This window comes from Dreissena polymorpha, chromosome 4, assembly GCF_020536995.1.
Source record: "Dreissena polymorpha isolate Duluth1 chromosome 4, UMN_Dpol_1.0, whole genome shotgun sequence".
NCBI classification, from domain to species: Eukaryota; Metazoa; Mollusca; class Bivalvia; order Myida; family Dreissenidae; genus Dreissena; species Dreissena polymorpha.
In genome coordinates this window covers 72992484-73001716 of record NC_068358.1, presented here as the reverse complement: position 1 = coordinate 73001716, position 9233 = coordinate 72992484, and the positions used below count along the sequence as shown (strand labels likewise).

Genomic DNA, 9233 nt, shown 5'->3' with positions numbered 1-9233 from the left:
ACAATCAGTGTTCTTTATAGCAATAGCTAAAATTTCAACGCTATATGTGGTATGATTTCATTGGTTTTTGTAGATACAAAATTCTCGTTTTTATTTATTTGTGGCCACAATTAATTCCCGCGAATATATCTATTCAAACGAACACCATTTTAGTGTTCATGTTTCGTATCAATAGATATGAAAAACAATACTAAAAACGAGCATTTTGTATCTACAAACATCTTTTTTACCAGACCACATCTGACGTTGAAATGTCGGCAATTGCCATACGGGACACTGATTTTTTATTGGTTAAGTTTATTTTACGAACAATTGTACAACATTTGAATAGTAATCTTACTTTAACTGACATGAAGAAAGTAATGACAGTTTTCCATAAAATTCCATTTCAGACATATTACAATACAGCAAGTTATGCAAGTTTAGTTGGGCATCAACATCATGAACTTCATTCTCCTCTTCATTTTGAATTCTAACATCTGCGTTTTCTAGCAAAGGTATAGAGGTAACTTAGATTTATTGCAAGAATATCACTAGAAGTGTCACATAATTCGGATTCAGGCAATATATTATCATTTGTACCGACTACTTCTTGTTACCAAAATGCATTGCACAGGCCTTCAAAATTCGGTTCCCGCACTGGAAGGGTTAAAGTGACATAAGTTTATTTTCTTCCTGGAGCCCTATTTATTAATACCGGTAATAAAAATGAAATTTTGCAAGTTTACAAAACATAAATCTTCTCAATTCGTCACATACGTATTGGTTTTGAAAATAAAGGGCTTAAATTAATTATTATTTGTGTGTATGTTACTATGTAGATCTCTAGGTCTTATAAAATTATGAAACTTTTGTAAATTATTGACATTAAATCATATTATTTTATTCCGCATAAGCATATTCTAGCATTGTGGATTGTAAACTGTTCTGTCATTTACTGCAATCTGTTTCAGGTAAATCATAAACTGGGTGTTTCACCTGGGACTTTCACATCGAAACTGGCCCTTCCCCGTGACCTTCAGCACAAAAAAGAAAGGCTATAGTTGTTGCTCGTGCAGCAAAACAGCGACGCATAAGACTAAAAACTGGAACGGTATTTTTAATTATGGGCATTTTATTTTTAAAACACAGTATTCTTCATGTGTATGCCCCAAATTGGCGACTTAGTTTTTGAACTGTCTGTGGGTCGGTCGGTCAGCCCGTCATACTTTTCGTGCCTGTTCTCTAATTCAAATAGTTTTCATCCGATCTTCACCAAACTTGGTCAGAAGCTGTGTCTAGACCAAGTTCGAACATGGCCATGTGGAATCCTGGGTTTCTTACAATTGTATGGATTATTTTTTATATTGTTACAAAGTTGAAATATGGGGCATCCGTGTCGTGTGGACACATTTCTTGTTTGAGATTTTTTCAATAGATCCATCAATTATATATATGCAAAGTAGTAGGCACATTTTAAAGCATATGCTAATGTTTGTAAATTGATTATTGTAAAAGCATTAATGTGCTGTGTAATCATTTCTTTAAATTAAAATCGGAGATAACCCATGAAGGTGCAAGCACATTTTCCAATTTGAAATTCTGTTTTCCTGTTCAGGCATTCAAAGGACAGTGCAAGAAGTACGAGCGGGACCAACATACTGTTCAAACATAGAGGACCAAGATGTTGAAGTTACAACTTTACCCCCACCTGTACCCAAGCCTGGTCCAGCAGGGCTAGACACTACTGGGAAGGAATTTGTTTTCTTTGATTTGGAAACAAGAGGGTTAGGTAAAGTTTATTTTTTACATATTCCTTATTCACAGTGTTGCACATACAGATGTTTATCTTGGTCCAATTCAGGTATTTAGGTACTTTAAATCTCCAAAATTCAACTTCTATTAAAAAATATACATATTTACTTACATGTGTAACATAATTCAACATGCTACTGCTGTGTAACTCGATGTGAGATATCGTGTCAATTGTAGGTCAACCTAGCATATGATTGAATTGCAACAAGAGTTATGTTCAGACTTATTTCTCATTTTGCTTTCATATAATAAATCATTCTTAATCTGTATTGATAAAATGATAGTAAATACCACTTAGATGATTCAATGTTACATTACCCACAACTGGCTATAGTAAATTATTGTGCATCATTTAAGAATTTAAACACTCTTCTCTTCGCTTCTTCAGATTTATAAATAAATAAGATGCCAAAAACTTACTTTGATATATCCATGAATCGAAGAAAAGAGCTTTTCAATTTTTATAATAACAGTTATTATGCCCCCCCTCTGAAGAGAGAGTTAATATTGTTTTGCTGGATAATGGTCTGTCGGTAGATCATTTAGTTTCCGATCAATAATTTGTCAACTTTCTCACGGATTGGCTTTTTACTTTCCATGTGCATAGGGATTGGACAGTATATAACACCTATTTAAATTATGGTCACTTGGTCAAAGGTCAAGATCACAATAAGTGTGAAAATTGTTTCGGATCAATAACCCTTCCACTGAAAAACTCTTAAACCACAATGCATAGAGAATGGATGTAAAGGAACCTCTTCTACGATTGTTCAAATTAAGCTTCAAAATAAGTCCTGTCCTGGGGTGGGGGGGGTGCAATGTTTTTCCCTTTTATGTTTATTTTAAACACTGCAAAAGTATTTTTAGAAGTTTACATTGTACTCGGGCGAGCGACCCAAGGCTCTCTGATTAATGGAGCTAAAATGGATTTTGTGCAATTTCTATGTAAAATTTTTGTTTTGTTTTTTCAGAGCGTACTTCTCACATAATTCAGATAGCTGCAGTGCATTCAACTGGTCAGTTTTCAACATATGTGATGCCTGAGAAGAAGATGTCCTTGAAAGCGTCAGAAATAAGTGGAGTGACAGTTGTTGGAGACTCTATGCTTGTTAAGGGACATAAAGTAACAGCTGTCCCCATCAAATCTGCATTGACACGTTTTATAACATTCTTACAGAAATTTTCACCAGAAATTTTAGTTGGGCATAACATAGAGTGTATCTGATTGTAAAGTGTTGCTCCATGCTGTCCATACTTGTGGAAAAATGTTTGAGTTTCAGCAAAATATTTGTGGCTTTTTAGATACTTAAAAATGTTAAAAGAAATATTACCAAATATAAAATCATATAAGTTATAAGTCAAGGTATTACAAGGAAAGTTGCAGGAAGTGGATTGCAACTTAAACATTTGAGTATTGAATCAAAAAGAAACGGACTGAGTGGTTTGAGGAGCCCCCTGTCAGAGGTTACAAACGGACAAATCAGAGTAACAAAATCAGAGAAAATAATATGTGCAATAGCGAGTTATTTGTTGCCTGACATCTAACCAATTGTAATTTGCATCTTGTATATAGATTAGCTATGAAATTGTTTTTCCTTCTCGATGTTGTGATTCTTATGTCAGTTGTATTTCTCATGTTTCACCTAAGTTGAAAGATATTTTTGGCAGTGCATTAAACCACAGATGGTGTGTGAAACATTATTGCCCCGCTTATTGTATTCAATGTTGTTTTTAGCTCCACTGGCCAAAGGCCAGCAGGGCTTATGTCATGATCCTGTGTCCGTCGTGCGTGCGTCAACTTTTCCTTTAAACATCTTCTTCTATGTTATAAATATTAAGTTATAAATATAGTCTTAAATAATGACGACCGACTGTTGGTGACTCAAGTTATATTTCTTTTTTTTGTATTTTGATTATTTAGAATGCAAAAAATATAATGCTATATATCATATATTTGACTGACTCTGTTACATATGTACTCATGTTTGTCATATATTCAGTGCAAATGTGTAGTACATGCACAATGTTGATATGTAAATTTTACATTGATTATAGCTTGAAAGCAATGTATTCGTATTGTATTAAGCGTATGGTGTAAAATGTAATGTGTGTACATGGCTCTTAGTCGAATTTGATAACAGCTCAGTTATGTACACAAGCTATGGTTTGCATTAATCATACCGTTGATAAATGAAGTATTGTATTCTTCCATAGTTTTATATTGTAATTACAAGGTGATCATTATACAACCATTTACTTTTATCTGTTACAGGTTTACACACATTTGTTATAAATTATGCAATAACTAATTAATTAACCCCATTGATTCTTTGTCAATCTAATATTTGAAACCTTACTTATGATAAAAGTGTGTCTCCTATATCAAAAACGTATGCAATAGTCAACAGTAATTTGAATGCTATCCCAATTTCAATTTATCCGAATACTAGTACAGTTTACCATCATTAATAGCGTGTGTGTGATCTCATTTAAAATATTTTTGTGATAAAGTAATTTAATATCATAAACCCAGAATAAAAAAACGATTATGGGACCTTTTTAGCACTTAAACTGGAAATAGAAGTATTTCGAAACTGTTACCATGGCAACCAAACACAATTACATAATACAAAAACCGTACCATCACGCGGCACGTCCACCCAACATTTTCTGACACTTCAGACATTTACCTAAAAATTGATATATAAATTAGCTTTCACTCTTTTTTGCACACGGGAGGTGCCCACGGACTGTACTAAACATGGGTAACAGGTGGGTGGGGTAATTAAAGATGTTTATTTGAACATCAACATGTTTTTTTTCATGTGTTACATCTGAAATATTTCCATAAGTATGTATATAATAAATATTTGTACGTGTATCAAATTTCAGTTGATAACTTTATTTGTTATGGAGCAGTTTTTATATAGATTTGTTTTAATTACTATTACAATGTGAGTAATTATATTTTTGAAATTAAGTCCATATTAAAAGGTCTGTAGCCAAAAAAAATCCGCGGTGACCTATCAATTTCTTTACTTCATTTTTATGCTAAGCTAGTTTACTTTAATTATTGGGAACTTCAAATGAATATGAAAATTACATCAACAGAAATTTGTATCTGTATTGTATGTCATCGATTTTTGAACTGTGAAATAAAAAGTTCAAAACAAACAAAAAACTAGTCATACTTATGTCTCATTACTTTTTACCATTTCCAATATTTTTGGTTTTAAATGTGTTCAGTATGATAATACAAATGTTACAGTTGCTGATCTAATACAATCTCAATACTACTAGTCCATTTTAAATGTTTTACACACAAACGTTTTACCGTACCCCCAATTTTATTCCCCGCAAAAATGACCTTTTCTCAAACGCACATGGCATTTAAAAACCGTCAATATCTCAAAATTATTCACGGTGACCCCCCTTTTTTATTTGATATTTACTTCAGATACATATCCATTAATCACCCTACAAAAAATTATAGCATTCTGGATATTTTTTTTAAAATCACGAAACGATCGAACATCCTTAACTGAGTCTGTGTAATTAAACAATTTTGAATTTTTTAATTTTATCCAGCATTGAAAATATAATCGATCATTTAAACAATGGGAACTTTTTTTTTGGAAATGAAATTCACCACCGAAATTATATATTCATTATGTAAATGACTAATTGATTCAATTCTTTGAATGATTTTGACATGTTTTTTCTTTTTTGTTTTACCCACTATTTGTATACATCATTTTATGTTGTACTTCTCAAATTCATGTACCATGTCTTTGCTATCGCAAACACATAGTGTGTATAGGCTATAAATTTGCAATATGCTTTTTAATGCCGAATAAATGTTATGTTATGTTATGGCCTTTTAATAGATTTTGGCATGTTTTGAAGTTTGTCATTAAAGGCTTTATAATGATAAAAGTAAACATTTGATTGAAAAAGCTCAAGTAAAAAATCAAGAATAAAATTTTAAAAAAGGAAAAAAATGTAGCCCTCATCAGGGCTCGAACCAGTGACCCCCGGAGTCCTGGAGTAAAAACCAAATACACCGCTCGGCCATCCTGCCAAGTATGTATGAGTGACGTATTTTATACTTTATATAAGCAATCTTCGTAGTTTCACAAAATTAAACGACAATAACAGAACTCTCCAAATTATTCAATCGTTTCGCGTTACAACGCTTTATAATTTTCAGGTTTTTAAGTCGTCAAAAGATGCATATAATGACTATATTAGACCATGGTAAATGTTCAGTATTACTGATTCCTCACAAACATCATAACTTAAACGAAAATCGGCGAATCTGAAACAACTTTTTTCAAGTTTGTCAATTTACCAAAACGTGAAAAGATCCCTTTAAGCAACAAAACCACATCAATGGCAACTTTATCTGTCTTCAAATATATAACGAACTTTTCATTTACTAGTATGTCCACTTCAATCATTTTGAATGTGAAAAATAGACAAATAAAACGACCTTATTATACCCCCACAAACGAAGTTTAGGGGGGGGTATTTAGGAGTGAACTTGTCTGTCTGTCTGTTTGTTTGTCTGTCGGTCTGTCCTAAAGCGTTTAAAAGGGCTGTACAACAAAAACTAACATACTTGTTAATAAATTAATTGTATTCACTAAAATATAACTCGAAAAAACACCAGATTCTGCATATATCCTGACACTTATTCCACTGATCGGGTGTGCACGTTGGCCGGGGTGTTGGTGTGTACGTTGGCCGGAGTGTTGGTGTGAACGATGGCCGGCGTGTTGGTGTGTACGTTTGCCGGCGTGTTGGTGTGTACGTTGGCCGGCGTATTGGTGTGTACGTTGGCCGGGGTGTTGGTGTGTACGTTGGCCGGGGTGTTGGTGTGTACGTTGGCCGGGGTGTTGGTGTGTACGTTGGCAGGAGTATTGGTGTGTATGTTGGCCGGGGTGTTGGTGTGTACGTTGGCCGGGGTATTGGTGTGTACGTTGGCCGGAGTGTTGGTGTGTACGTTGGCCGGAGTGTTAGTGTGTACGTTGGCCGGGGTGTTGATGTGTACGTTGGCCGGAGTGTTGGTGTGTACGTTGGCCGGCGTATTGGTGTGTACGTTGACCGGGGAGTTGGTGTGTACGCTGGCCGGGGTGTTGATGTGAACTTTGGCCGGGGTGTTGATGTGTACGTCGGCCGGGATGTTGGTGTGTACGTTGGCCGAGGTGTTGGTGTGTACGTTGATTAAGTATATTGTAACCTAAACACAATGATAACGAGCAGGTGAGTAAGGTAGTTTTTCTTGAATGCTCTAAACTTTATTGAGTACATACGAGCGACGCGGAGAGTCAATAGCTGGCAGTTGTATTATTGCAACTAGTGATTTAGGTACAAAGTCCTCAAATACGTCCCGTTTTATTGAGCAGAACGTATGAAGGCAAGGATTTTTTAAGTTTTAAGTAAATTTACAGGTAAGAACTGGTTAATTATTTTGTTCTACAAGTATCCATAGTGCATTTACGTGTTAACTTATCTTTAGAAAATGAGCACTGGCTGATTACAGACTACAATTTACTTACTTTGATTTGAACATTACATTTACACTTTTAGAAGTTAGTATATACACTGTGTATTCGACGTAGAATTATGTCGAAGATTCGTAGGCTATCATAGGAATTATAAGGCTATTTTCGTGTTTATATTATGGTTTATACAGTGCCCCAGGAAATTATTTGGGAAATGAGGTTTTCACCCATTTATTTTGAAAAATAGGGGGATTTCATTCTTGAAAAAGGGTGAAATGAGTTATAAAAGTGGATACCTTAAAGTCATTGCTGCTTAACTTCTGTTGTCAAAGCTGCACACTTGTATTGATTCAATAACAACTGTAAACTATTTTAATTAACTTAAATAAACTGATGTTTCATCACATCTTTTATTCTTGAAACTGTCCATGATTAAATATGAAAATATTTTCGCAGATCGTTTGAATAACTTTTACTGTCATCCCGATATGCAATAATGCATCGCAACCCACCAAGTAATAATTTATTACATTTATGTTTGTTTGATAAAATGTGTAAGAACGAAGGTCGGGTGAATAGTCAATTCCTACTCAATTTTTTTAAAACATGAAACAATATTCTAACAAATCTATATCTCGGACTTTATCGGACATCGCAACCCACTTTGCAATACATTTTTGCATTTATGATTTTGTTATGGAGTCTACAAGAACGAAGGTCGGGTGAATTGTAAATTCCTAATCAAAATTGTATTAAAACTTGAAAATAAATGAAAACCATATCAACATCTCGGTATTTATACGACATGAGCAAATGTATAACATTTTGGGGTTGAAATTTTTAATTTTATCCAGCATTGAAAATATAATCGATCATTTAAACAATGGGAACTTATTTTTTGGAAGTAAAATTCACCACCGAAATTATATATTCATTATGTAAATGTAAAACATGAAAACTACTTCTAAAAAGTCTGTATCTCTGATTTAATGAACATAATAACATTTATTACATTTCAAGTTTTTATTACAAAACGGGTTGTTACTGTCGACCCGAAATGTAATAATGCATCGCAACCCACTTTGTTATAATTATTACAATTCATGTTTTTATTACAAAACGGGTTGTAAAAGTGCTCTATACCTATGTTTATGTCAGCGTTGTTGACACCGTGTGAACTGCTCGGGTAACAAGTAAAGCATAAATCGCAATGTGTATATACTTTTATTCCTCCATATACAAGATACGAAGATAATTGTATATTTTGAATTTGTATTAGTGTCAAAAATCAAAAGTTTTGTACACGGAACTTTCATTATGAATTTATATTCTTGGTGAAGTAGTTATTTGATATTAGACAAATATTCCTTTTATATGATGGTGACTACAAATTTTCTTTATATTAAGTTCACATTACCATTTTCATCATACTTTCTATGCTTGCTGAACGTCTAAAAAACATGTTGTTTTTATTTTGTCTAAGTTATTTCTATGAAATAATAAGGATGATAAAAAGTGCACACAAAACTCGACCCGTGCGCTATGGCAGACACTTTATAAAGTTAAATGGCGTGTGTAAATTTCAAACTTGCGATTGATTTTGAAAAATGAATTGCGTGTCAAATTATGCAATAGCGAACAACTTCAGTGCCTTCAGCGCTTTGATTTATATCTCGACTGAAATATCATTCCAAAATCTTTCTGACCGAGGTTCATTAAGATTTGACAAAAACGTTACTCCTTAAACATTAGTGTGTTGTTGACTTAGTTTTTGAGATCACTTGAACCAGTTTCCAACCGCGAAAAGGTTTTTTTGAACGAATGTTCATACCAAGTTTCATAAATATTGTCTAATAAATAAGGCTAATATAGCGTCAACTAGATTTACCTATATCCACATAAGGAAAACTGTCCGCCCAATGAATATTCAAC

General features: G+C 33.6%; 1 long non-coding RNA gene across 3 annotated transcripts; it reads left to right on the top strand.

Annotated features, from left to right (window-relative positions):
* Positions 1-859: 859 nt before the first annotated feature.
* On the top strand, positions 860-3889 carry LOC127879909 (uncharacterized). Of its 3 annotated transcripts, none has more exons than XR_008049332.1 (3): positions 860-1093; positions 1598-1771; positions 2766-3889. It is a non-coding gene; the product is annotated as an uncharacterized LOC127879909 (long non-coding RNA). The 3 variants fall into 3 exon arrangements; XR_008049333.1 differs by lacking the exon at positions 860-1093 and adding an exon at positions 1122-1327; XR_008049331.1 differs by lacking the exon at positions 860-1093 and having other exon boundaries at positions 1109-1771.
* The last annotated feature ends 5344 nt before the right edge of the window (positions 3890-9233 follow it).